This window comes from Spermophilus citellus (assembly GCF_964194105.1).
Source record: "Spermophilus citellus genome assembly, chromosome: 2".
NCBI classification, from domain to species: Eukaryota; Metazoa; Chordata; class Mammalia; order Rodentia; family Sciuridae; genus Spermophilus; species Spermophilus citellus.
The window spans coordinates 194,490,338-194,518,333 of record NC_138183.1 but is presented as its reverse complement, the minus strand read 5'-3'; the positions used below and the strand labels follow the sequence as shown (position 1 = coordinate 194,518,333).

General features: G+C 46.3%; 1 long non-coding RNA gene across 1 annotated transcript; it reads left to right on the top strand.

The window, feature by feature from the left end:
• Positions 1-1,068: 1,068 nt before the first annotated feature.
• On the top strand, positions 1,069-19,027 carry LOC308638446. The gene is made up of 3 exons (XR_014019839.1): positions 1,069-1,250; positions 2,151-2,186; positions 17,431-19,027. It is a non-coding gene; the product is annotated as an uncharacterized lncRNA (long non-coding RNA).
• Positions 19,028-27,996: the final 8,969 nt, after the last annotated feature.

Genomic DNA, 27,996 nt, shown 5'->3' with positions numbered 1-27,996 from the left:
ACTTTTTTTTAAGGGCTAGGTATTTTTCAGTTTTATTGATGTTTACTGTTATTGTACACCTTGTTTACATTTAACAAACCACATGCAATATATACAGAGGCACAAGGTTGGCATTCCCACCTACAAATACCTTGTTTGTGCTTGTGTCTGGTCCAGGCTAGGAAATGAGTTTCCTACTCAAAGTGTGGTCTGCAGATCATTCTGGGCTCTTGTTAGAATTTTTTTTTTTCCTTTTTCTTTTTTTGGTGGTGTTAAGGATTGAACTCAGAACATGCAGGCAAGTGCTCTGAGGTACATCCCCAGCTCACTTGTTAGAATCTTGAAGAATCCCACCCCCACCCCAGACTTTCTGAATCAGAATCTGCATTTTAATAAGATCCTTAGAGCATCCAGGCAGAGAAGAGGGAAGGGAACAGAGCTGCCATCCTTAAGTGGCTAGGTGGCCAGGAGGGAGCTGGCTTAGGTCCTGTTCTGGTGTCTCCAACCTGCTCCTGTACCAGGCTGATACACCTCCCAGCTCCTCCTCCACTCTTGGGAGTTGGTGCTAAGTGCAAGGCTATCCTTCTCCACCTTGGGTAGTCCCCTCAACCTGTCCTAGGAGGACATAAATAGCAAGGTCTCTCCCTGGTCCTTTCCAGAGTTCTGAAGAACTAGGGCTGGGAGCTACCTGAGGGCTCAAGCAACTGGAAGGGTGCCTCTTGCCCGTCATTGGCCCTCTGACATGTGTTTGTACAAGCCGGTGGCTCTCCCCACCCAGCATCATGACAGGTTACCCCAGAACTCTGGCTGACCTCGCCCATCTTGAGTGGGGTGTGGGCTAAGTCCCTTGGGGCTGTGAGAGCCCGAATCCTGGGCCGGATCCTTGCTCCCTTAGCCTTGGGGCTAATTTTAGTGCTGCCTTGACAGCTGCCTTGCCCCGGCCTGGGCCAGTTCCCAGCCACTCAGTGCTGGGGTCAGCTGGGGTGTCAGGGGAGTGGGCCAGGCCCGCCTCAGCTTTGGCTGCAGGAGATGAAACTAGAATCCTTGTCCCCCATCCACCCTCCCCACTGTCTGAAGAGTCCTCCCGCAGTGCTGACCAGTGCACTGGGATGGGAACCCGGCCTGCTCCTAGCCTGAAAGACAGACAAGTGCAATCCTCCAGAGATGCCAAAGATCAGAAAGCTTACGACAGAAAGGGCCCTGGAAATCCTTCCAGCTCAGCACCTTCCCTGCAGAAGGGGAAGGTCAGAGAGACCAAGATGTTGGCCCAGGTAACACAGTGAATGATGACAGAGCTGGTACTGGACCCTGGGCCTGGTGTCCAGCGGGGCTCTATGCAATGTGCCCTGTGGGTGAGAGTGTAGAAGGCCTGGCATCTCAAACAGCCCAGGAGGGCAAGCTCAGGCTTTGATGGCTGTCTGCCTGGAGGGGCAGAGAAGGGAGGCTCCTCCTCAGGTCCCTCCCAGAGGTCAACCCCATGCATGTTTCTTGAATCACCTGGCTGAGCCCTGCCCAGCAACAGGAGCGACACACCTGGGGTAGTTGACGGGGAGGATTTTAGTCTCTGTGGACTCAGAGATGGAAGCTTGCTCTATCACCCATATTTGGGTCCCTGGTTTCCTCCTCTATGAAATGGGTCTAGAGACGCATGTTCACAGACTGGATAGAGGGACGGAGGGGAGGAGAGCAGGCTTCCAGCTGGAACTCAGGGTGTGCTGTGCCCGCGCAGGTGGATATGCTGCCTCCTGGCTGGGCCTAGGATCCATTCCATGGAGAACCTAGAACCCTGGCAGCTCCCGTGGTCTTTACCCCTCCGCCACTCCCAGGTGATACTGCAGGAGGAAAGAGGAACAGATCTCGAAGCCAACCTGAGCAGAGGGAGGGGCAGCAGGGGTAGGGGAAGCCGTGGTTTGGTTCTTTCCCCTCCTCCAGCCTTTGTTCCCACTGATCCCCATCCGGCCTTTCTCACTGTCCTCTTCTTCCAAATCCTTCCCACCTTCCCATCCCTCATCCTGCCAACTCCAGATGTCCCCTGAGCTACCTCACCTGGGAGGGTGGAGCTGGGTGGAGCATTGAGCGCCAGGCAGTGAGCTTCATTTAATTTTCCAGAGCTTCCTCTCTGTTCCTGTTTTTGTCTCTGTTTCTCTGTCTGTCTGTCTGTCTCTATGCAGTACTGGTGATTGAACTCAGGGCCTTGCACATGCTAGGTAAGTGTTCTACCACTGAGCTACCTCCCCCAGCCTCTTAAAAAATTTTTATTTTGACCAGATACTAGGGAGGCTGAGGCAGGAGGATCGCAAATTCAAGGTCAGCATGGGCAATTTAGCAAGACCATGTCTCAAAATTTAAAAAAAGGTTGTAGAGTGTCCCTGGGTTCAATCTGCAGTAAATTATTTTGAGACAGAGCCTCACCAAGTTTCTGAGACTGGCCTTGAACATCAATCCTTCCTGCCTCAGCCTCTCTCAGCCTCCCAAGTAGCTGGGCCATAAGGCCCAGCCAAAGTCCCCTCTCTTCCAATCACCAGGAACTCCTGAAGGCAGGGCTGTGTTCAGTACTCTGGGGGCATCCCCTAGAAATTTGAGCTCAGAAAACCCTAGATTTGAACCCCCAACTCCACATCTATTGGTGTTACCCTGAGCCAGACAGAGTTCTCTCCATATCAGGTACCCTGTCCTAACTCACACGGGCCAAGCCAGGCATGGTGGTACATACTTGTAATCCCAGAATCTTGGGAGGCTGAAGCAGGAGGATTGCAAGTTTGAGGCCAGCCTCAGCAATTTAGCAAGGCTCTAAGCAACTTAGCAAGACCCTGTCTCAAAATAAAAAATAAAAATGGCTAGGGCTGTGTCTCAGTGTTAAAGTGCCCCTGAGTTAAATCCCTGGTACTAATAACCAAAAACTAAATCTAACTCATACTGGCCTTTAAAGTCCTTTATGGGATTCCATGAGTCCCACAATCCTCATGGTGCCCTGGTCCTGTGCGAGCAAGTGGAACTGTGGATGAGCGTGTGTGTGCACATACCGGGCTCTGCACATGGGTGTCACTCAATAAATATTTAACGGCACACCTCAAATCTTTTTGGAACAAGCCATGAGTACATGATTAAACAATTTTGACTCTCAAAACACATATGGGCACCCTGCAAAGTCTCGTTTGTCTGGCGTCGCTAGGCAACAATATGATTCCCACAGTGAATTCTCCAGATGATTGGAGAATCCTGAAGAGTGTCCAGAAGGAGGCATTACAGGTGTGTGTGTGTGTGTGTGTGTGTGTGTGTGTGTGTGTGTGTGTCTGCCTTGAGCCAACATGGGAGCTGGACAGGGCTTAGCCGTCAGCAGAGGGGTGATGTGAGGTGAAATGACAAGGCTGGCGAGGTCCCTGGTCATGAAGACCTTTGAATGCCAGGTCAAGGAGTTCTAGACTCTATCCTGAGGACAATGGGGAGCCATGGAAGGGTTTTGAGCCGGGGAATGATGAGGTTGGGTTGGCTGTGGTAGGATCCCTCCCTGCTGCTGCATGAAGTGTGGATGGAAGGCAAAGGGACAGGGGTCAAGAAGCCTGTGCTTCAGAGGTTCAGGTGGAGAAGATGAAATACGAATGGAGGCAAGATTTGGAAGGTGGGCAGGACACAATCTGCAGGACACCACAAGAAGGATCCAGGATTAGTCAGATAGGGGCAGGGAGGGAATGAGGGGAAGCTGGGTGATTCCTGGCCAGGTGATCAGCTGGCTGGAAGTGCCCTTGCTGAGGATGACAGAAGAGCAGATCCAGAGAAGATGAAGAGTTTGGCTCTGGACACACCTGGGAGAAGCATTCAAAAGGAGATAGCTGGACTGGTTAGGGACTGGGTCAAGGAAGTCAGGACAGATTTGCTCTGATTAACATTCTCTGGATGACTTTATAGTGTCCCAAGGACCCTGAGTATAGCCCCTTAGGCCCTGACCACCTCTGGTCCTCAAGACAGAGAGGACATGAACTTGGGCCCCAGAGAAGGACAGGAAAAAGAGAAAAGGATCTGACCAGGGTGAAAGGAAGGGTCTGGGGCACCACACTCCAGGTTGGGGAGGATTGGCTACACAGAGGTCTGGGGATGGAGAGGGAGGAGGAAGAAGCCCCAGCTGGGCTACACTGGTAGTCCTTAGAGATCAGGAGACCCACAGCTGCCATTGTACAGATATAGCCAGTCTCTAGGTGCATGGTGGGAAGCGTGTCTGAGCTGTGGGGACTGGGCATCGGGTAATCAGTCCACACAAGGTGAAAGGTGGTAAGGGCAATCTCGTTCAACAAGTGCTTATTAAGCCTCTCCTCATGCCAGGCACCGTTCTGTGATCCAGAGACAGTGATGAGGATTATGTTGTATGGAGACGGACAGTACACAAAGCAGTACCCAATGTGGTATCAAGGAGGGGAAAGTGAGGTGGAGAGACAGAGCAGGCTCGGAGTTGACCATCTCATCAGGGAATGAGGAATGGCACCTGAAGAAAGAGCCCCATGGGCCTTAATGGCTGTGTGATTTTGATCCAGCATCTCCCCACCCTGCCTCAGTTTCTCCATAGGGAGTCTGGCTGGGCCTTCTCTGAGCACCTCTATAGGCCTGGATCTTAAGGGAGCAGCACTGCCCTGCCCTGCCCTTGGCACCTCCCCAGAGCACAGTTAAGCAGAAGGAGCACCGGACCTTCTTTTGGCACTGCACCAGATCCACCCCAGCAGGTGAAGGAGGTGACTCACCTGAGGGTGTTAGGATCCGGGAAACAGCTCCAGGTGGGAGCGGGAACCTAGAGACTTCCCGCCTTGCCTCACTCAAATATGCCCCAAAGTGTTGGCTGGGCAGGCCCTGGCCCTTCCTTAGAAGGCCCCCACTGAGAGTCCTTCTGCGCTCTGGGAGGCTAAAGATGTAGAAAGGCCTTGTGCATGTGAGGCAAGCACTCTGCCAACTGAGCTACATCCCCAGCCCCCAACGCAGATAATTTATTAAGAGGTGCCCAAGGACTTGCCGGTGCCTGATCCTTCTGGGCCTCTCCCTCCGAGGGGGTAAACAGGGAGGGATGGGGCTAGAAATCTTCACTATTCCTTGCAGCTCTAAATTGCTGTTCTGGTGAGTAAATTGCAGCAGGCCCACAACCTCAAAGGTTTCCCTGGGGGCTCCAGGCAGGAGTGAGGCGAGATACTGAAGTGAGGAGTTGGGGGAAGGGTTGCAAGGTTTAGTAAGTGAAAATACAGGATGCTGTGTTAAATTTGAATTTCAGATAAGCTATGAATAATTTTTTAGAAGCATGTCCCAGTTATTACTTATGCAAAGGATTTATTCAGTTTATCTAAAATTCAGATTTCACTGGGTGTCTTATACTCTAGATGAGGAGGTGATCGGAGCTGAGGAAGGTCCTAGACTCTCAAATAGCATCTTGCCACCTACCTTGCTGCCTTCTGGATCCCTTAACCATGGACTTATCCTATGCTTTGTTGGAAGGTAGGGGAATGAGGGAAAGAGAACCTGGAGTTGGGGACAACAGAGCTGTGCAGACAAGCAGAGAGACTCCAAGGCCCCAGGAGACAGCACTTGAACTGCTCTTCAGGGCATCCAGCTAGCCTCATGGGCTCCTGCCCGCCCTTCCAGCAGGGCACTGACTCACACCACTCCACACCCTCCCCAGCCCTGCCCTCCCCTCCCATACAAACTCCAGCCACAGCCTCCTCCAGGAGCCCTTCCTTGGCTCTTCATTAAAGTCCTGACTGCCTCCTCTGAGTTCCCAGCATGCCATCAGTCAACCAATCCTGTCACAGAGCCATACAATTAACTGACCACCACCCCCTTCTATAACGGGCTCTGGACACTCACAATAGTGCCCAGGACTGACCCACCCTGCCCTCATAGAGTGCATAGTCTAGTGGGGAGACAGACACACAATCACAAAGTGGGGAGGTAGCCATCCTTTCACAGGGACTGACTGGCCACGTGACAAGGTCTCACGCGGGTGGGGACATGTTCTGTTTATTTGGGGCCCAGCACAGAGCAGGCTTCTGTGACTACTAGCTGAGTAAATGAAAGTTGAGATTGAACACAGCTAGAGGGCTTGCCAGAAAGCTGTCCCCAGGAGGGACAGGCACTGAAGAAGAAGGGCCTTCCTGATGGAGAGGGACAGTGCAGAAGAAGGCCTGGAGTGTGCTGTGAAAGACAGGGCAGAGGTATGGCTGGCATAGAGGAGGATTCTTGGGGATGAGGCTGAGAGGTCACCATGCAGAGGGCCTGAATTAAGCAGCTCTGGCTAGACACGGGAGGCGTGGCCTCCTGGCATACCATTGTTTGTGAGAACCTAGCTGCCCTGCAGATTCTGCATTTTCAGAGGCCAGGGTCTAGATCTTCCTCTCATCCCCACCAGCCCTGGGCTGAGAACTTGATGGGCTGATGGAGAGCCGGTGGACAGGAAGTAACACTTAGCTACACCCGAGATACCAGGAGGACCAGTCTCACCACATTGTTGTCACTTATGTCTGGATGTTGCTGAGGGCAATTTTATAGGTAATCACAGAAACTCTGCAATATTAGAAAAGGTGAGTGGCTTTCTACTCTATTTGGAAGTCCCTGTGGCTTGAGCATCTGTTTGTCCTGGCCCCTTTACCAGCCATGGTCTGGGACGGTGCAGGGACAGTGACAGGGCCATATCCACCTACCCTTCACTGAGTCCAGGTGAAGGTCCACTACAGACACCATCTCTAGTGCCCAAACGAAAGAAAAAACTGAGGCTCAGAGAATTTAGTTTGGGTGTTAAGAAGTGGCGAAGCAGGATTTTACCCAATTTGCCAATGTGGGAGTTTTTTCTGTGACACTGAGATACTCCTATTTTTTTTTAAAGTAATCTCTGAGATATTACTTATTTTCAACACTTAGAAACTCAACCCAGATTTATCTCATTTTGTTCTTTGTTGCTTCTGTTGCAGATGTCGTTAGAACTGTTACTTGTCTATAAACCTCTGCAGTGGCCTTTGTCCTAAAGCAGTAAACTGTGGAAGGAGGGAAGGAAACAGGAAGACAGGGATAAAACCAGCTCCTTTTGGACTTCACTGGCACTGTCCCCGGCCTCCCCACCCTTCCTGCAGCCCAACGCCCTGCTCTGAATCATGTGGCTCCTCAGCACTTTGGGGACAGCTGGGACTGCACGCACACACATCATTCCTCTGAAGCCAGGCCCACCCCTTCCCCACTCATCACCTCCACCTGGTCCTGGAAGCGCTTCGCTACCTCCAGGTACTCAAAAGCCCAAAGCCTAGGCTACCACAAGGCAAGATCCTCCCCGGGCTGGTGGTGTGCCATGTCTCTCTTGCTAGACTGTATCTCAGGATGGGGATCTTCATCCTCTCATTTGTGTGCCAGCTACAGTACTGGGCACCAGGGTACAATTAGGGCATGAGCACATAATGGTATAACTGTAGCTGCTCTGAGTCATCCAAGGACATCACCACACTGGCCTGAGTGAGCCACCAGGGCTCCTCACAGCTCTTCAACTAAAGGGCTAATGTCTAGCACACTGAGGCTCCAGGAACTCAGCACACATTGGCCCACATCTTGGGCCTCCTGGACTCCCCTGGCTTCTGTAGGTGTACGCCTGGAGCAGGGAAGGTCCTAGCTGGGATGGACATAGGTCATTTTAATTACCTTTGGGTACAGACATGCACAAGACCTTGACAGCCACTCTCTGAGTCTTCTTACCCATAACCTTCAGTGTGAAGTTTGTCACCTCTTCTTTATCTTCCATTGGTTCCAAGATCCAGCCAGTTCTTTCTCTTGTTTCTGGCTTCTGTGTCTAATAGCCACTAATAGACCTGTGGCTTTGGTGGCAGGTGCTACTTCCCTGAAACCTAAAGACTTCTCATCAGCTCTGTCCAAGAACCTTGACAGACACCGCAAGCCTGTTTAATTCTTGTCCTGGATACAGTCCAAGTTCATTCCCAGTTCTTAGCTCATGGGCAGAGTTGAGATCTTTGGCGTGCCTGGTTCCCAGCTCAGGTTCTCAGGTCTGCCCTCTGTGCAGGAAGCCTCACACATCAAGGATGGTCCTCTAGGGCTTGTCCTTGAATGTTAACAATAGCAAAAACAGGGGCTGAGGTTGTGGCTCAGTGGTAGAGCACTTGCCTGGCATATGTGGAGCCCTGGGTTCCATCCTCAGCCCCACATATAAATCAGTAAACTAAAGGTATTGGGTCCAACTGCAACCAAAAAATAAATATCAAAAAAACAATAGCAAAAACACAGCAACAAGAACAGATGCAAGGGGCTGGAGTTGTGGCTCAGTGGTAGAGCACATGCATGCATGTATGGGGCACTGGGTTCAATTCTCAGAACTTCCTATAAATAAATGAATAAAATAAAAGTCTACCAACATCTAAAGAATACTTTTTTTTTTTTAAAAAAAGAGCTGATGCAAATGTTTCTCAGAAGAAGGAAGGAAGAGTTTGTACTTCTGGACCATGGCTGGGCAGGACTATGTATTAAAAGCATGAACTAAGATGATTCAACTTAGGAGGCTGAGATAGGAGGATGGCAAGTTCAAGGCCAGCCAGTATAACTTTGTGAGACCCTGTCTCAAAATAAAAAGGATTGAGGATGTAGCTCTGTGGTAGAAAACCCCTGAATTTAATCCCCAGTACTGATAAAATAAATAAATAATTAGATTATGTATGGAAACAACTTATTTCAGTAGCTTTTATAAACTCAATAAATTGCAACTACCCAACTATCAGTAATGGCATTTTGATTTTTTCCCCACACTTTTTATTGGTACCTCATACTTGTATATAATGATGGCATTTGTTGTTATATACTCATACGTGAATATAATCTAATAATATAATTTGGCCACTTCACCCCTCCATTAAAGGCATTTTGAAGAGACCAGGTTTTGTTATGGTGGTCAATGGTATGCTGAAGTTGGTGATTCTTGATATTTACCAAGTTATCACTGACAACAGCAATGAGTGTTTTCCTTAACCAGGAAGTGATAGCTCTGGGAATACTCACAGCAGGTGTTATTTAAAGATTCCTTGGCCTCCGCCTTAACTTTGCTACACTTAAGAGAGTCAAGAAGAGGAGGAGGTAGGTCCTATGGGGAATTTACGGTTTAATTATGGAAACCAGATTCAGAGACACAATGGAATTCCGAAACAAGATCTCTCCTGCTTGATCTGGGAGTCAAGAGCTTGGGGAAGGGGGAACCACAGGGTTTTCTTACCACAGGGGTAAGAAAGCCAACATGAGTGAGGTACAGGCCTTCGTGGTCTTTCCCAACTGCTCCAGAAGAGTTTGGGGTTGAACTGCACTCCTGGGCACAAAAGAGCCCACTACTGTGCTGTCAGAGCCACTGTTGGAGATCTCTGAGGATTCACAGAGAACACCAGGAAATGGAGAGCCAGCCTCCAAAATGGTAAGCTAGGAAAACCACAGAGGAGAGGACTTGAGACCCTTCACTCATGTCATTTGCTTGAAGGTTTATGAACTCCCTAGGAGCTGGAAAAGATGCTGTGAGCAGGAGACACTTGCATGTGCCCAAATAGCTTCCTTTGCATTGTTTTTAATATATATATATATATTTTAGTTGTTGCTGGACCTTTATTTTATTTGTTTATTCACATGCGGTGCTGAGAATCGAACGCATTGCCTCACATGTGTACTCTACCACTGAGCCACAACCCCAGCCCTTCCTTTCTATTTTAATAGCACTCCTGAGGGGAGTTGTAAACCTTATTTTGGAGTATCATATCTGGGTGATTACTTGTCCTAAGTACCTTACACAAATTATCTCACTTAATCTTCCAATATTGCTATAAAATAGACATTATTATTATTATTATTATTATTATTACTATTATTATTACATTACTTAATATAATATTATATTATAACTATTACTATTTTATAGTCATGAAAACCAAGGGTTCCAGGTCTTAAGTAATAATCAGTGATAGAATCAGGATTTGAAGCCAGTGTTTTCTCTTGCAAACCATTCATCTTAACCACTACACTGCGCTGACCTGTAGGTATATTAAGGAAAGTCCCAGTCAAAGGCATCCGTGATGTTCTTACATACCAAATTTAGGAATTTTGCTGGGTAGTGAAGAAAATGATCCCCAACTAGTGGGCAGGAACATCTATGGATATTATACTGGATTAATATATTCTACTATTAACTTAGGACATACCCACTGGGTGACAGGTCCACATCTCTGGGCAGGTAGTGAAATGACTCATCTAAAGTTCTTCCTGGTAGAAGTTTCAGGCCCAGAAACAGAACTGTTCTGGGGTCCCAGAGCTAAGGAAGACAGACCCTGACTCTCTTGGTCTGGAACTTTAAAGGCATTGGCATTTTTATAAGGGTGCACCCAAGTCAGGAATCTGTTGAAAAGACGCAGCTCAGGGATTTGAAAGGGAGGGTGGCAAGCAGGCAAGGAGAATGAGACCTTAGACACCCCCCTGTTCAGTGGGTCACATCCTGCTGTTTCTTTCCCCATCTCATTTCTGTTTGAACAGCCTTTTTACAGCCCTTGCAAGAATTTTTAAAGGATGCAGGCTTTAAATATATTTTTAAATAAACTTCAAAAATAAAATAACCTTTTTTAAATAACAGGTTATGTTTACAGAAAAGTTGCAAAACAGAGGGTTTTTGCATATCCCCACCCAGCAGCCTCTATTGTTAATGTCTCATAGTCACCACAATGAATGGGCCAACACTAATACATTATTATTAACTAACTGAAGTCCATATTTGATTTGGATTTTCCTAGTTGGTTTTTTAATTTTGAGGGGGGAGGTGGGGCAGGATGCTTAACCATTAAACTACATCCCTAGCTCTTTTCAATTTTTTTATTTTAAGACAGGGTCTCACTAAGTTGCTGAGGCTGGCCTCAAACTTAGGATCCTCTCAGCCTCTCGAGTCGCTGGGATCCCAGGCATGGACCATCATGTCCAGTTTGGATGTCCTCAGCTTCTTCTTTGAATTTTTAATTTATTTATTCTAATTTATTATACATGATAGCAGAATGCATTTCAATTCATAGTACACACAAAGAGCACAATTTTTCATATCTCTGGTTGTACACAAAGTAGAGTCACTCCATTTGTGTCTTCATACATGTACTTAGGGTAATGATGTCCATCTCCTTCCACCGTCTTCCTAGCCCCATGCGCCCCCTTCCCCTCCCTCCCCTTTGCCCTATATAAAGTTCCTCCATTCTTCCCATGCTCCCCCCGGATTTCCTCAGTTTTTACCTAATGTCCTTTTCTGTCCCAGAATCCCATCCACGGTGCTGCTTTTCATTTAATCATCACGTCTCCTGTTTTCTGGTCTGGGGCAGCTGCTTGGACCTTCCTTGGTTTTGATGACCTTGACAGTTTTGAGGAGTATTGGTCAGGTCTTTTCTGAACTGTGGCTGAGTTTGGGTTTTCCTGATGCTTTCCTCATGACGGGAAGTTGGTTCTGGGTTCCTGGAGGGAGACAAGAGGTTAAATGCCTTCGTCAACACACTGCATCAAGGCTGTGTGCAATTGGCATGGCCCATCACTGTTAAAGCTTCATCACGTGGCTGAGGCAGTGATTGTCAGGTGTCCCCAGTCACTGAGAGGGACGGGGCAGTGCCCCTGGAAGTCTGCATGGTGATCATAATGGTAACCAGAGAGAACCCACAAGGAAGTGAATCTTGGAGGGTGGCCTTCAACTTCTGGCTTCCAGTGCCCCAACTTGGCTTCTGAGACTTTGGGCTCTTCTAGTCAGTAGAAACCAAGTCTGATTCACTTCATTGGCCCCAGTACCCAGCACAAGGCTACCTGCTAAATGCCTAATTGGACTTTTTTTTTTTTTTTGCAAATATATATTTTAAATTGAGGTGAAATTCATATAACAGAAAGCTAACCATTTTAAAGTATACAATTCAGTGGCATTTCCTGCACACACAGTGTTGCGTAACTACTACCTCTACCTAGTTCCAAAACATTTTCATCACCACAGCAGAAAAACCCACACCCATTGACAGTCATTCCCCTTGCCCTTTTTCTCTCAGCCCCTGGTGCCACCAATCTGCTTTCTGTCTCTGTGAATTATTTATTGTGAATATTGAATGTACATGGACCCATATAATATGTGACCTTTTGTGTCTGGCTTCTTTCACTTGACCTAATGCTTTTGAGGTTCATCTACACCATAGCATGTACCAGAACTTTATTCAACTTCATTCAACTAATGCTCCATTGTATGTACACCACATTTTGTTCACTCATTCAACTGTTAATGAACATTTAGGTTATTTCTACCTTTTGGCTCTTGTCAATAGATGCTGCTGTGAACATTCCTGTAAGTGTTACTTGCTTGAGTCTCTGATTTCAACTCTTCAGGTGTCTACTAATGCATGATTGGATTTTTAAAGAAGGTGATATTTTTCCCAGATTTATTTAACTTAATTTAATTTACTTATTTATTTGGTACCAGGGATTGAATCCAGGGGTGCTTAACCATAGAGCCACATCCCCAGCCCTTTATAAATTTCTGTATTTAGAAATAGGGTCATGCTAGGGGCTGGAGTTGTGGCTCATATGTAGTGCTTGCCTATCATGTGTGAGGCACTGGGTTTGATCCTCAGCACCACATAAAAATAAAATAAAGATATTATGTTGACCTACAACTAAAAAATAAATATTAAAAAAAAGAAATAGGGTCATGCTAAGTTGCTTAGGGCCTCCCTAAGTTGCTGAGGCTGGTTTTGAACTTGCAATCTCCTGTCTCAGCCTATGGAGCCACTGGGATTACAGGCATGTGACACCACACCCAGCTCTTCCCAGATTTTTAGGAAGCTAATTAAACAGGGCTCTGATTATAGACCGATATCTGGGAAGGGGATTCTGTCTTTTTTTTTATATATTTATTATTTTTTAGTTCTCGGCAGACACAACATCTTTGTTTGTATGTGGTGCTGAGGATCGTACCCAGGCCGCACGCATGCCAGGCAAGCGCGCTACCGCTTGAGCCACATCCCCAGCCCCAAGGGATTCTGTCTTGGGTCAGGTTCATGTTTAACATCAATAGGTTGGCTAGAGACCTGGTGTAATGTATCAAGTTCATCCATGACAAGAAGCCAGGAAAGAGAGCTAAATATCACAACACAAATACACAAAGAGGGCAAAGGATCAAGTTTTGCATATGGTTTCTTCAAAAGATTCTTCAAGCACAGGATATGGGAGAACTGGTTTACTAGCAATAACACAAGAAAGGGCTCAGAGTTCAACCCGAGCACAAGCTCTTCATAAGCCAAGGTGGTGGCTACCGCATAAATGTAGGCTGCATTAACAGAGGCATAGCAACCAGAACAGAGAAGGGGACTGTCTTAATCTTGCTCCACACTCCACCAGACCCACTTGGAGCTCTGGAGCCTCCCTAACATGCTAGGAGATGCTCTGAATCAAGAGATGGTAACCAGGTTACAAAGGTGTGGAAACTAGATCCTGTGACAAGTAGGCAGAGGACCCAAGTGGAAGCAGGGTAGCTGGGACAGGGTCTTTGCTGCCCAGGCCCTGTAGGGCTGGCCCTGGAGATGAAGACTTTTTTCCCAGCAGGGAGTGATTATCCTTCCCTTTAGGGTTGGGTGTGTGGCATAAACAGAGGGAAAGACTCTGGAAGAGATCAGGTGGGCCTGTGTGACCCTGGAAGTCATGTGACTGACCTGTGGCTTTTCAATATAAGAAACAGATTTTAAAAAAAAAATTTAGTTGTTGATTGACCTTTTTTAAAAATTTTATTCATTTATTTATATTCAGTGCTGAGGATCAAATCCAGTACCTCACACATGTGAGTCAATCGCTCTACCACTAAGCCACAGCCCCAGGCCTCTAAGAAACAAATTTTAACTGGAGGGGGAGGAAAGAGAGGCAGAGAGAACCAATGCTCGGTGCTGGTTTTGTCTCCTCCTCCTTCCCCTCCCTCCCGCTTCCTCCTCTTCCTCTCCTCCTCCTCTCTCCTCTTCCTCTATTCCAGTACCAGCATAATTCTAAGCTTGGAAGAGAAAGCCAAATCTCCACAAAGGTTAAGAATTTGTGTAGAATGATAAATTGAAATCAATGGGGTTAGAATTTAACTGGCTGGCTTGTAAAAACTCAGGAAAATTCTTGTATCATTACGATGGGGAAAAAAATAGCAGGACACAAAATTATACATACATTATACCTAGGTTAATATGCATAGACACCCCGCTTAACATCACTTACCTGTGTAAAGCATTTTGTTTTCCCTTTTTTCATATTTTTTTCAAATGCTGTACAACAAAGGGGCATTATTTCTAGAGTCAGACAAAAACAAAACACTTTGCTTAATACTTAAGGAATAGTGCCGTGCTGTGGCACATGCCTGTAATCTCAGGGACTAGGGAGGCTGAGGCAGGAGGATGACAAGCTTGAGGCCAACCTCAGCAACTTAGTGAGATTCTGTCTCAGTGGTAAAGTCCCTTTGGGTTCAAGTCCCCGAACCAAAACAACCAATCAAACAAAAAAACCCAAACAAACAAACAAACCTAAAATAATCCCCCCCACACACACAACCAAAATCCCAAAACCAAATAAACTTTGAGGTCTGGTTGAGCTGACATAGCTCTGGGCTACCAGGCAAGGCCACCAGGGCACTGATCCTGGCAGGCACTTGGGAAATTTGAGTAAACACAGAATATCTTGCTTAAAGAGCCATACAAATAAGTGACTGTGGAGCAGGAAGGAGAGCCCTGGCTCTCAGGTAGAAAAGACCTAAAGGGTGGGGGGCCACCAGATGGGGCAGCCAACAGAGTTGGGCAATCACCAGGACAGAGCAGGTGCTCCTCTCCCAGTGGCATGGTAGCCGTCTTTGGCCATCAGCCTGTGTGGCCCCAGCCCTGACAGGGAACACAGGTGCCCTGAAAGAGATCCTGAGGAGCCAGGGACGAGGTGTGCTGCATGAAATCGAGCAGAGGAGCCTCCGTGTACCCACTCAGGGATGTAACTATGGGCAGCTGGGCTATGAGCTAAGAATGACATGGGTGTTTGAGTGGCCCCAGGTCGGCTTTCTCCCCCTGGAGATGGGGGACACTATCCCTGAAGAGTCAGGGTGTGGTTCTCTCCAAACTAACTCAAGAAATATTTTCTATTTTGTTCTGGGGGAAATGCTGTCTAGGGTGGGGACACAGAGGATAATGGCCAGTCCCTGTCCTTGAATGAAGGTAGAGACCCAGACCTGGAAGCTTGATGCTGAGGCAGAGACACAGGAAACACAGGAGCCAGAGGAAGGGCCCCACCTCTGGGGACACATACTCAGGGACATTATTGCAGAGCTGGTTCTTCCTTCCCTACCAGTTCCAGGAAGGCCTCTAATAACCTGTGGGGTCCACGCTGGTGGCCCCAGAGCAGCCAGGGACATACTGAGCCTCCACAGCCCAGGCCCAAACACAGTGAGTCATGGCAGCACAGGGTTGGTTGCTGAGCATCAGGACAGCCATGGCTGCCTCATGCGTCCTGTTGGGTAACTTGGGAAGCGGCTGACAGTTTGTGGGCATTGAGTAACCACTGGACTTCCTGAAACTTTGAGTTTCTTTGTGAACTACTCCCCACCTTCCTCTTTCAAGGTCAGGGTGGAGACTGGGGAGCATCCACAGTTGGGTAACTTCTATTCATTCAATAGTTGCTTGCTTACCAATTTCTCTGCTTCTGTCTGCCCTGCCCTGGACGTTGGGAACCCAGAGAGACATAGGTTTTGCCTCCTAGATTGCCACCATCTATTTCCACAGCTGAAACAGAAATCAGCCTGGACTGCCCCTTCACACCCCCTCGAGTGCCCCCTCCTGTTCTCCTGTAGTGCCTGGGGCTTCTCCTCTTGTATTTTATTTATCATAAAGGATCCAAAGGCCCGTCTTTTTCTCCAGGCTCAGTGAAAGCAGAAGCTGTACCTATCTTGTTCCCTGCTATATCCCTGGCACCTGGTGCAGTGCCTGGTATTTAGATGCTTATTCAACATTAGTTGAATGCGTAAGTCCCTTTGATTCCATGTCCTTCATGTTCCTGGAATCCATACTCTCCACCACCTTTGCTCAGATCTTGTATTCTGCTTAACTATGGAGCAGTCTCAGGACCAAGCAGCCTGTTTCATCTCCACCACTCAATTTATTTTCTACATTTCAGCCACAGTGAACATTCTAAAGGGCCCATCTGCCCTACCCAGAAGCCTTCCTTGGTTCCTCAGGCCTCACAACAAGGAGCTTTTCAGGGTAGAAAAATGACAACCCAATCTGGATACTCTGTGAAAATGCTCAGGAAGGTGTGCAGAAATGCAAAAACTCGCAGCAATGCTATATAAACAGAGATAAGAGAAAGGCACAGGACAAAGTACAAGGGAGACATTGCACTAATTGGATGATGGATGGGAATGAACTGGGAAACATTCATGGATAGTACACCACCTCCTCCTCCCCCAAAATAGAACAGCAGGGTCATACTGTCATTAACTGACCAGGTACCATCCCACCCCCTTTACTACAAACTCCTTAAGGACAAGGATCATATCTACTTTATCTTGGTATTTTTGACACCTAGCACCAGACTTGTCACAAAATAAGCACATGATAAATATTTCTTAAATGAATAAATCAGAAAATTAAATGAATTAGTAAATGAAGAATCTGTGGTTTCAAAGAAGATAAAACAGACTAGTCCATACTGCCTACCGCTCTCTCAGGGACTCAGCAGCAGCACTGATCAGATGGGCTTTTGGCCAAACACTAATGACATAGGAACGTTTTCCCAGGCCAGTGGGAGTGATGGAGGGCATGGTTTCTGAGACCAGATACTGTAGGTACAGTCCAGACTTCAGTTAAGGTTGTGTGAGCTTGGCAAGTTGTATAACCTCTCTGTACCTTACCCTTGTCATCTGTAAAGGATAATGAATAGAGGGTTTTTATGAGAACTAGATTTTCATATGTGTAAATTTTGAATATATACATTTAGTGTGTGTGTGGTGTGTGTGTGTATATATATATGTGTGTATACATATCCATAAATATTAATAGATAAACTTACAAATCTATAGTCCTATTTAAAGGCTAGCTCTTCTTTTTTTTTTTTTAAGAGAGAGGAGAGAGAGAGAGACAGAATTTTTTAATATTCATTTTTTTAGTTCTCGGCGGACACAACATCTTTGTTGGTATGTGGTGCTGAGGATCGAACCCGGGCCGCACGCATGCCAGGTGAGCGCGCTACCGCTTGAGCCACATCCCCAGCCCCAAAGGCTAGCTCTTCTTGATGACAATGATAAATTGGGGTAAAAATGGGAGTTCATAACCCACTTGATTCTAATGTATGAAATATGATTTGTCAAGAGCTTTGTAATGTTGTGAACAACCAATAAAAAAATAAAAATTAAAAAAAGATAAAGATAACGGTGGCATATTTTTTTCCCTGCAGATGCTGGGATCGAACCCAGGACCTTGGGCATGCTGGACAGTGCTCCACCACCGAGCTACACCCCCAGCCCTGATGATAATTCCCCTATGCAATCCTCATCAGCTTCTCTTTTTCTGTGTCTACATTATCTAACAGTGGAATTGAGACATCTGCCGTTATTAAGCAACACAGCATAAAGTTGAGAGGGTCCGGAGGTAAGGCCTGGCCCGGCTTTATTTTGGCCTGATCAAGGGAAAGTGAACAAAACAACCAAAATGGAACCTGGGAAAAGAGCCGACAGCACAAGGAGGAAGAAAATTGTTCTGAAGGTTCACATGAAAAGCCTATTTTTTTTCGGACGTGACTTTTCTATAACAGAATAAAACTCTCCAAGTCATCTGATTGGCATTCTCAAGAACAAACAGACCAGGAAGCTTTGATGTGGTGATTATTTGCTGGGCACTTCCCAAGTGGGCAAGAGATATGAATAGGCTGTTCATAGAAATGGAAATGCAAATGGCTCTCCAACATGTAAGAGGATGCAAGGTCTCACCCATAAGAGAAATGCAAACCACAGCTACAGTGAGGCATGATTTTTCACCTATCAGATTGGCAAAAATCCTAGAGTTTAATATCAAGGGTTGCTAGACCATCAGGATTTTACCTTGAGGCGCTCACCCCCCCTCACTTTTGGCGATGGCATTCACAGAGATTTCCTCTCTGGAGCTCCCAGGGTGGCCCTGACAGGCTTAAGCCTGCTAAATTTCTCATCATGGTGTGTGTGTAGGGGGATGATCAGTAGATATTATGGGGTGACCTTGGAGCAAACCACTTAAGCACTTGGAGCTTTATTTTCCTCATCTGAAAAGCAGACAGTAATAGAGACTCGGGAAAAGCAGCCAGGGCCGCAATAAGTGGCGCCTTTTATTGACTTTGGTAATTGGATACATACGAGTTTAAATACATGTGCTTGACTAATCTGAAGATTTAGATAATTACAAACTTGATTTCCACTTTCTAAATCATTCTAGAAGATAATAAACAGGAAAAACCTAGAATGTGTAGCAAAGAACAAAAAAAGCAAAGCAATAAGGAAGCAAGAAATTTAAAAAATAGAAAAGTAAAATGAGACTACATCAGTTCTGAAATAGATATAAATAAATTAAGCTATGTTACTGAAAGCAAAGATTCTCATTCTCACGTTTAAAAACAAAATCCAACTACATGATATGTTGCTTAGGAGAAATAACACACTGGGGAGTCTGAGGCAGGAGGCCTGCAAGTTCTGCGCCACACTGGGTCACTTGGCAAGACCCTGTCTCAAAATAGAAAGAAAGACAGACAGACTTAATATAAAATATCCAAATATATTAAAAAAATATACATGTTAAACAGAGACAAAATATAGGAAAGATATCTTGGAGTAGAAAAAACCCTTCTAACTATGGCTTAAAATTTAGAAGCCATTAAAAAAATGGAAAAGCTGAACCTCAGAAAATAAAAACTTCTGCATTATAAAGTGTGTGTGTGGGGGAACCTGTAAGGTGTGATGACGCCTGCCTATAATTTCAGCAACTTGTGACAATGAGACATGAGGATCACAATTTTGTAGACACCCTGGCCAATTTAGCAAGACCCTGTCTCAAAAATTTAAATAAATAGAGAGAGAGAGAGAGAAAGAGAGAGAGAGAGAGAGAGAGAGAGAGAGAGAGAGAGAGAGAGAGAGAGAGATGGAAGAAGAAGGAGGAGGAGGAAGGGAGGGAGGGAGGAAGGGAAGGAAAGGAAAGAAGAAGGGAAGGAAGGGGAAAGGAGAGAGAAAAAACAAGTAAAGCTAAAGACAAATAATAAACTGGGAAAATTCATTTTCAATTCAGGTAGAAGACATAAGGTTAGATAATCTTTCTAAAATATAAAAAGCCAATAGGCATCAAGAAAACCAACACCCTAATAGAAAATGACTATAGGATATAATAGAATAAGAAATGCAAATGGATCTTAAATTATTATTATTATGAAAAGGTGCACTTATAACAAGAGTGCAAATTACAATTACACTGAGACATGATTTCTCACCTACCAGATTGGCCAAAATCCAATAATTCCATATCACAGCGTTGGCTAGGCTATGGGGGGACAGGCACTCTCATGTGCTGCCGAAGGGAGGATAAACTGGAACTAGTCATCAAATCTACAAATGCGCGGACCTTTTGATCTACTAATAGTATTTCTGTGCAATTTTCCTACATGTATTTGTACCTGAGCTGAAAGTATGTACAAAGTTATTCATTGCAGCAATTTCTGTACTAGCAAAAAATTGGCAACAACACAAATGTCCATCAATAAAGGATTGCTCAAATACATAATGGTACATCTATACAATGGGATCTGATGCAGCCCCTAAAAAGAAAATGGAAACTTCAAGTTCAGTGTTCAGAGATAAAATGCAAGGTTATAAGCAACACTTTATGAAAAAAAGAGAGAAGTAGAAACATTGTATTTGCACAAATAAATTCAGGGGTACACAAGAAACTAATAAAATCACTTTCTAGCTGGATTTTTTGGAGCACGCCTGTAATCCCAACAACCTGGGAACTGAGGTGGGAGGATTGCAAATTCCAGGGCAGCCTGGATAACTTGGTAAGACCCTGTCTCAATATAAAATTTACAAAGGGCTGGGGATGTAACTCAGGGCTAGAGCACCTGCCTAGCATGCAGAAGCCTTGGGTTCAATTCCCAGTACCACACACACAAAAATAATAATTAAAAGCAAAACAAAACATTTTCCAGGCTGGGTGAAAGGAAGAATGGAAACTGGGCAGATGAATGGTGGGAGATGGAGGGAGATGTTGGTCTGCATATCTTTTTTTTCTTCTGTTTTAAAAATTTCAGATCATTATAATACATTACTCATTTAAACTTTTAGTGAAAAAGTTAAGTGACATAGGACATTTACATAAAGAGGCACAAACAGAGTTAAGTTAGGTAAAAGCAAACGAAATAAAGTGGGTATGATAATACTGATGTAAGAAATAATAAAAATTGTGAATACATTAAATGAAACAAAAGAAGGTACTAAATGTATGTAATCTATAGAAAATAACTTTTATATATTGAATATTAGATTATCAGGATAGATGAAATAGAAAAAAAAGAAGTTGATATAGATAAAAAATTAGCAGGAGGGGCTGGGGTTGTAGCTCAGTGGTAGTGCCTAGCATGGGTGAGGCCCTGGGTTCGGTTCTATTCTCAGCATATAAATAAATAAAGTAAAGGTCCATTGACAACTAAAAAAATATTTTAAAAAATTAGTGGGTAACACATCACTATCATGAGATGGGTTATACAGGATAAAAGGAAAGGTGGATTTACATTATCTTAAAATATTATATATATATATATGTATATGTATGTGTGTATATATATATATATATATATATATATATATATATATATATGAATTAGATTAACAGAATAACAAGAGGCAATTTTTTTTGTTTTTGTTTTTATTTTGTGTGTGTGTGTGTGGGTGTGTGGTGCTGGGGATTGAACCCAGGGCCTATGCATGCAAGGCCAGCACTCTACCAACTGAGCTATATCCCCAGTCCCACAAGAGGTAGATCTTATAAAAAGAAAACACACATCTTTAAAAATATCCATGGAACACAAAAAAGTAAGTTAAAGAAATAAAATACAGGGGATTGGAGTTGTGGCTCAGTGGTAGAGTGCTCGCCTAGCATGTGCGAGGCCCTGGGTTCGATCCTCAGCACCACATATAAATAAAGGTATTGTGTACAACTACAACTAAAAAATAAATAAACATTAAAAAAAGAAATAAAATACACACAAACAACAGATTTTACTCCTTTTTTACAGTCCTCCTTCCCCCACGTGCCTACATGTTATAACTAGATAGTCATAACACATTTAAACAATACAAAGGCCTCTCCCCCACTCTGCTGCTTTAGCTATGCTCCCCACTTTGGCTAAACTGGTGCTGCACCCTCAGTTTCCTCCCGCTGTCCTCCCAGTCCTCTACCAGGACCACGACCCTGTCAGAGCTCTGAGACATTCTCAGACATTTACAAGATCTGCAAGATCAGGGACGGTTGTGCCTGGAGATCAGTAGGACAGAGGGTCACATTGATGACTCGCTCATTGGTGGAAACGCCTTTGCAAGGGCCAAGGTGCATCAAGCACAGTGATCACTGGGGTTGATAGTCAGGAACCATCACTTGCAGAAAACCAGCTTCACCAAAGAAGCCTACAGGAAGTACATTAAAGATGGCAGGAAATTGGGGCTGGGGGTGTAGCTCAGTTAAATAAAAATCCATGGAATCAATCAAATTTAAACAGACACCCAAAAGAATAAAGGCTTTTGTGATAGTTCTTTATTCGGGAAATCATGAATCGCTCACTGGACTACTGTGAGGACAGCGCGACCCCATACATGATTTTCTTTGAGGATGGCCTAGAAATGGGAAAATGTCAGAAAACAATCTGGCGATTACTTTGGATCTTTCACCTGTTTTCATAATTGCCTGCATTTTCATCCACACATCACTAGGTCACCAGGTCACCAGGACTTAAGACAAATGGGACTAATATCATCTTGAGCTCTTTATTTATTTTAATTGTGATTTATTTGAAGTAGAGGAATTGCTTTTGAGGGAAAAAAAATGTCCTGTAGACTTTCTAAAAATTAAATTCATTTAAACTGAAAAAGTAAAATAAAAAGATCTCCCAAACCTAAGTATTTCCCTAAAAAGAAGTTTGGGATGGGTCAAAGGGTGATTAAAACTTCAATTACCCACTAGTTATAAAATAATAATAAATAAACCTTTCTATATTCAAATAAATGTGATGCAGCCAAAGCTGAATTCAGAGGGAAATTATAACCTTAAAAGCTTATATTATTTTAAAAGATTATGTAGATAAATAAAATAGGCATTTGCTTCAATAAACTTGTAGAAAACGAACAGAAAAGCTACCTCAAGGTAACTAAGAGGAAGCAAATAATAAAGATAAAAGCAGAAATTAATTACCTGGTAAATCAGAGAACTGAGAAATAAATTTAGGTGTGTTTTAAACAAGACATAACAACATTTCCTCAGTATGGCATATAAAACCCTTCATGACTTGGTTCCTCAGAACCTGTTAACTTTTTATCCCCCAGGCAATGCCCCTGCACACCTGGCTCCTGCCCTTTTGGGCCACTTGCTATCAGTACTCAGGGTCTCGGCTCATTCAGAAAAAAATTTTGAGATAGGGCTGGCAACACTGCTTCTCAGCACTCTCGTTCCTTACTTTCCACTGCCTCCGACTAGCACAGAACGCCTGCCTGCAAAGCCCAGCTCAGTGTCCCCTGCCTTCCAGGCCAGCTTTGTGGATCCATAGGACTCCAACAGAAGTCGGCAGCAATGAGCACTGCAGACAGAGGAGCAGCCTAACATCTGTGGCAGAGTGGATTTTTTTTTGTAGTTGTAGATGGACAACATGCCTTTATTTTATTTGTTTATTTATGCAGTGCTAAGGATCAAACCTAGTGCCTCACACACAAGCACTCTGCCCCTGAGCTACAGCCCCAGCCCCTGTGGCAGAGTAGATGAACGTGTTAATGGGTAAAGTAAAAATCCAACTGTAGGGGTGGAGGAAAGCTGGCTGGTGGAGGTGGCATTGGACTAGCCCCTGAAGGAGAAATAGGGTTTCAGCCCACAATGGATCAGGGGAAAGAGCTTCGCAGGAAAAAGGAAAAGGATGAGCAAACACAGAGCTGTGTGTGTAAGGACGGAGCTGCCAGGTGCAGTGGCACATGCCTGTAATTCCAGTTGCTTGGGAGGCTGAGACAGGAGGATTGCGAGTTCAAAGCCTGCCTCAGCAATAGCGAGGTGCTAAGCAACTCACGGAGCCCCTGTCTCTAAATAAATACAGAAATAGGGCTGGGGATGTGGCTCAGTGGTTGAGTGTCCCTGAGTTCAATCCCCAGTACCAAATAAATAAATAAATAAATAAATAAATAAATAAATAAATAAATAAAAGAAGAAGGGCAGAGTCACCTGGTGGGATGTCACATGTTACTGTGGTATGGGAGACTGATGAGTATGGAAAGATCAGGCAGGTCACAAAGAAACTTGAATGACACATCAAGGGATTTATTTGTTATCCCTTGTGAGGTGATGGGGAGTGATCAGAAGCAAGATTGTGAGGTTGGGACTTTCAGATGGTCATCCCTGGGGGTGGGGTGTAACAGTGTAAGGCCGAGGCCCTGGAGTTGCTGGGGACAGGTGGGTGTGCAGCACGGCTCTGGAGGCCTGGGGCAGGGTGTAAGGGCCCCAGCCCTCAGTCTGGTTCTCTTCAGTGACCTATTTCCTGGCTCCTGCATGCCCCTCTGCCCCCCACCCCACACGTACACAGCTAGGGAGGGGCTGGAAGGCAGCTCCTGGCAGCTCCCCTGGTCGCCATGGATAGAGCTACATGGCTCCATCCATCTGTTTGGCCCAGCCCCTGTGGGGCCTCTGTGGTTAGGTCTTTGTGTTTACACAGTGGCCCTCTTTGTCCTGAGCAGCCTCCCTCCTACCCTCCCACCTCCCTCTTGCCCTTCTCCCTCTCCCTCTCTTCTCTCTCTCTTCTGTGTTACAAGAAGCACCAGCTTTGCTGAGAGACAGGCCAGGGCTCTGACCTTGGCTTTCCCCACTGAGTCTCTGCATAACCCTAAGCATCTTGCTTCTCTGAGCCCCTCCCTGGTTAAGTCCATGAAAAGGAGCCATTGTAAGGAACAAACTTGTGGTGCAAACTGGTCCAGTACCCAGGGCTAAGACCCAAACAATAAGTGATGTTCACGAGAACCCCTACCCAACCTTCACTCTGTTCCCTGGACTTTTCTTACTTTTCCACCTCATCCTTATCTTGTCTGGCCAAGAGGCTACCATTCTCCCATTTGACAGATGAGGAAACCAAGGCCTAAGGATAAGGCTGGCTTCACAGGCATATGGCCTATAGAATTACATGGGGTCCAAGCTTGGAAGGGCCTTGAATTTTGTTTAATATTCTGCTGTCACAATTTTGCAATTCTCAATAATTTTTGAAAAATAGTATCCACATTTTCATTTTGTCCTATGTCCCACAAATTATATAGCTGGTTCTGCTTGTAGGGGAAGTAGAGTGGAGGTTTTCCTAGGCCTGGACCAGGCTTCCTATTTCTCAGAGCTGCCTCCTTGGGGGCCTGCATTCTGGCCTGATTGAGAGCCAGAGCCACCAGGCTGCAGTCAGCATCCAAGCCCTGGCCCCTGCCTGGAAATCTGAGGAGCTCAGTTCCTGGCTTGCAGGCTGCTGTAGCAGTCCAGGGAGCAAGGAAGACCAGGCTGCTGGAGCCAGCCTAGCCCTGTGTGGGTCCCAATAGCTTGGTCTAGCCATTTCTATGGGAACTCAGCAGGGCCTTCCTTCCCACAGGGTGCCATTCCAGGGCCAGGAGACTCACTACAGGCCTACTGCATGATTTTGGACTTTTACTTCACCCTCCTTAGCCACAGTTCCCCTAAAATTAACACGAGAATGATAATATCCATCTCATGGGCGAAGGAGGGGGCTGCCTTAACCATGACTAGCACAAAGAATGTGATCACAAAATGGAGTCCTTCCTCCTTCACTCACAACAGATACTCATGGAGGCTGACAATGTGACAGGGACAGTTCAGGGTACTGGGCATTTATCTGTGTGCAGGAAGGACCCAGGCCCTACCCTCAAACACGTTCTCAATAAAGGAGGAGACAGGCACTGAGAGAGAGAGCAGTGTGGCAAGTGGCAGGGCACCTGAGCTAGGTCTTAGAGGAGCTATGGCTGGAAGCCAGGAGGAGGTCAAGAGCCGAGAGGGGATGTTGCAGGAAGAGGGAGCAGCAAGTACCAGGCAGGAGGTAAGCAAGGGCTCCGCTCTTTAGCCCAGCTGGCAGAAGGCAAAGCACAGAGGTGGGGCCCATAGTGCCAGTCTGGAGCTGGGCTTTGTCTTGAGGATGTCAGAGCCTCCAAGCAGTGTGAGGCAAGGATGGCAGTGAGGAGAGGCAGAGACACCCCTTAGTCTGCGACAGGATTAGAACCTGGGCCAGGCAAGGACTCCACCCCAGTATGCAGTTGCAGAAGTTTCTCTCAGGGGAGGTGAGAGAAGTGAAGAGAGGGAAGATGAGAAGGCCCCGGGTGAGCCAAGTGCCTCCACAGGGCTGGAGAGGCAGGAAGCCTCCTAATGCATGGTGGGAGCGGGGAGCCATGCTCTGTTCTGCCCCTCCTGACCCACTGCTGCTAATGGAGCCCTCCCCTGTGCCCCCATGGCTCCATTACCCACCTCGTGGGGACTATTACTGTGCCTGGGCCTTCACCATTAGACTGCTTGGTTCCAGAGAGACTCTCTTGTTGCTCTTCTACCCCTTTAGAAGGCACTTGCTGTGTGACTCACTGGGCCTCAATTTCCTGGTTGGATCAATGGTTCTAAATTCTTTTAGCCATAGAATCATCTATGCATTTTCAACAAATTACCAGGAAATGCAAGTAAGTAAAAATACAAAGCACAAATACATAAGTTGAAGTGGAATGGGAGGGTCCCAGACAGCCCTGGTAAGGGGGACTTTGCTGTGGAATGTGAAGCCCATTGGACTTGATGACTTCCAAAACTGCATGAAGGAAAAGTGTCAGGAGATCTCTACCCCCAGCTCTTCTTGGAAAGAATACAAATCCTTGAACTTGGATGGCTCAGGAAGATGGGCAAAACCCTGAAAAAAGAACTTTTAGACAGGCCAGCAAATAAGGTTATTATTAACACTCCATTTTACAGAAGAGGAGACTGAGGCTCAGAGAGAAGTCATAGGAGAAGTGAGGCCAGACAGGAATCTGAACCAGAGGAGGTGGGGTTCAAGGACAGGGCCCTTTACTATATCACCTGATGAGCAGGTCAGGTGTCAAAAGTCTCAGGGATGTAGTTCCTTTGGCTGTAGAGTAGGGGAGTTGGACCGTAGCAGAGGACGCACAGCCCTGGACTGAGTACTTTGTGGCGTGTCTGCTAGAAGCTGAGGCTGGGCTTGGGCCTTCATCTTGATATCAAAGGGGAAACAGCTGTGACAATAGTTTTGTTGTTGTTGTTTTGTTTTGTTTGTTCTGTTTGGGTATTGGGGATTGAACTCAGGGACACTCGACCACTAAGCTACATCCCCAGCCCTATTTTGTATTTTATTTAGACACAGGGTCTCACTGAGTTGCTTAGCACCTCACTTTTGCTGAGGCTGGCTTTGAGCTCACAATCCTCCTGCCTCAGCCTCCTGAGCTGCTGGGATTACAGGTGTGCACCACCACTCCTGGCACAATAGAAGTTTTGACAGCTTGAAAGGGAGAAGAGGGAGAGGGGATTGGAAGAGATTACAGTGCCCAAAAGGACTTACCCACACTGGGACCCTAAGGCCTCAGCCCCACAAGTTGGGGATGTGGGAATAGCTAGGCCTCTGGAAACTGCATGGATCAGCCTGGACAACAGGCAGAGGAGGAAGGACAAGGGGCCTTTGTGTCTCCCAAGCAAATCCCAGGGGACTGCAGATGCTTCTTAGCCACAGAGCCTTGAATGTCCTTCCTGCTCTTACTCCTGCAGGGATGCAGCCAGCATTCTTTGGGGCCCCTACTGGGCTTGGCAGCCAGGCCCCTGTCAGCTGACCTGCAGCCCAGTCAGGCCCCAGGACCCTGGGCAAACTCCTTGGCCACAGGAAGAAGCCTGTTCTGCACTTGTCCAGCCACTGGACCATCCAAAGAGCCAATAGATGGACAGTGGTAGGTGGGAGGATGAGTGGGATGGCTCCCTTTCACAGCAAAGAGGCCCTGAGAGGGACTGGAACAGTGGCTGAAAGTCCCTGAGTCAGTGCCAGAACCTACACTCCTGACTTCTAAACCAGAAATGAAGCTGGGTAGAGAGGCTCTCCTTCATTCATGCTTACACATAAGCCAGGACACAGCACCTCCCAGGACCTTTAGGATAGCAGTAGGGAGAAGGGCCACCTGGTCCCTGCCCTCCTGAGCTCAGACTGGAGAGGGACAGAAACACGGTCTATGATTACATAAGGCCATCAGAGTGGGGTTGAGGGCAGGGAAGGGAATTAAAGCAGCTAACGGTGAGAGACCAAAAAGAATGAGGAATCGGGTGACCTGCTGGTGGAATGAAGGAAGGGGAAGGAGAGCACAGGGACAGGGCCTCCCTTCACTGCTAGGGTCTGGAGAGAGAGGCAGAGACCTGAGTGTTCCCTGGGCTTTCCGGTCTCAGCGTGGTGACCTGAGTTGGTCCCATCAAGGAGAACAGGTGCTGGGGCAGGAACAGGATAGAGGCGGCGAATCGTCGCAAAGGTCCCTCAGTGGGTAATGACAGGAGCCAGGCCAGCTTGCAAACCTAGTAAAACTTTGGCGTCTCTCAGTATCTTTTCTCACAAGCTCCCTGCGCTCCCTGCTCCTCTGAGTGAGTCTGACGGCTTCCTCCTTCTGCCGGGCCAGGTCGTAGGACCGTCCGTCGCCGCCTGCGCTTCCTGCGCAGCACCCTTTGCGGGTGCGCTGACCCCACGACTGTGGGGCTG